Genomic DNA, 1,510 nt, shown 5'->3' with positions numbered 1-1,510 from the left:
AATTGATATTACAGATTTTGTTAGTTTGAAAACTACCATATTTTTTACTTTACACTTTTAGAAGTAGTGTAAAGAGGTCTTAAATGGCATGTTCCCAAATGAGGCAATGGTAAATCTTCTTGATGACAAATTTGATGATTTGTGGAAGATGAATTTGTTTTGATCTTTGATTTTCTTTAAAAAGAAGAATAGATTTGAGGGCTTGAGGAGTGCATTTTCCAACGACGAGGTGGTAGATCTTTTGGATGGTAAAATGAATTTGTGTTGATCTTTGATCGTCCTAAGATATCTATTGATTCGGGGGGTGGAGTAGGAGTGGTTTCTTGAACAAGGTGGTGGTGGGTATTCTACATGATGAAATTGATGATTTGTGAAGATGACTTGTGTTTAAGAGATCTAAAAATTTGTGGCCTCGACAAGGATGTTCTTGAACAAGGCACAATGGATTTTTTAGGTGACAAAATTAATAATATTTAGAAAATGAATGCATCCAATTTTTGTGGGCACAAACTTAATCACAAAAGATGGATATTCAAGTGAATAATAAATTGTGTAAGAATGATTGAAATTTGAAGTTCTTTGATGACTCCGAACCCCAAATAATGGGTGCTGGGGTTATGCCGGAGGGGACTTTGAAAATCCAAAGTAACCAACACAGGCAAGCCACAACACTTGTAATGTATTCCCATAAATATTGACGCCATGATAAATAGGTCTTAATAGTTTAGCAAAAATTACTTATATGAAAGTTTACATTTTCCACCCAACATATATTAAGAAAATAGTAGATATTTTTATATATAGTAAAAATGAAAAAAAAAATGGTTATTTCTTATTAGGAATGAATATAAAAAAAAAAATTTGGTAAACTACTAGTTTTCTTTTAATTAATAATTTTATTTTTTGGAAAGATATTTCTAACCTAAGTGGTTTATATCCTTATATAATGGCATTTACTTGCCTTAGGGCAATGTGTTACGTAAATGATGGAACCTACAGCTATTATTGAAAAGAGTCTGAAACTCCAAAAGGATTGCGCATCCGGGGAATCGAACCCCGGTCAGTACCGTGGGAGGGTACTATGATACCACTACACCAAATGCGCCTACGACGCTGTGGCTCTGAAAAAGTCGTATCTTAAATGCGGATCTATTATATATACACACACATTTTTCCTGAGAACTAAATGTGAAAAAATAATTTTTTTTACAAATGAGGATTTAGAAAAATTTGATGTAGTAAAAAAAGAAATTTCTCAATACTTTGAAGTACAGGCCTAGTGGCTTTGGTCTTGGGCGAAGATGCATCACGTTGGGCTTGAGATCAATAGTGGCCATTATTAAAACGTTAGGCCCAAAAGAGAACACTAGGATGGGTTGGGCTGAGATAATTGTCCTGTCCTAATGTTTAAACCAAGAGCGAAGGTCCTCGTTGCCCAACGTAGCCACTGCTTCGATCATTAAAATTTAAGTCAGGCCTAGTCCGATGCCTCCCTTAGTTTGGTTAGGTA

The 1,510-nt window shown here is 34.6% G+C and overlaps 1 non-coding gene across 1 annotated transcript; it reads right to left on the bottom strand.

The window, feature by feature from the left end:
* Positions 1–1,034: 1,034 nt before the first annotated feature.
* On the bottom strand, positions 1,035–1,105 carry TRNAG-CCC (transfer RNA glycine (anticodon CCC)). The gene has a single exon. It is a non-coding gene; the product is annotated as a tRNA-Gly (tRNA).
* Between the last annotated feature and the right edge of the window lie 405 nt (positions 1,106–1,510).

Source organism: Malania oleifera, chromosome 3 (assembly GCF_029873635.1).
Source record: "Malania oleifera isolate guangnan ecotype guangnan chromosome 3, ASM2987363v1, whole genome shotgun sequence".
NCBI lineage: Eukaryota > Viridiplantae > Streptophyta > Magnoliopsida > Santalales > Ximeniaceae > Malania > Malania oleifera.
The sequence above is the reverse complement of the archived record's forward strand: the minus strand, read 5'-3'. Positions and strand labels throughout refer to the sequence as shown.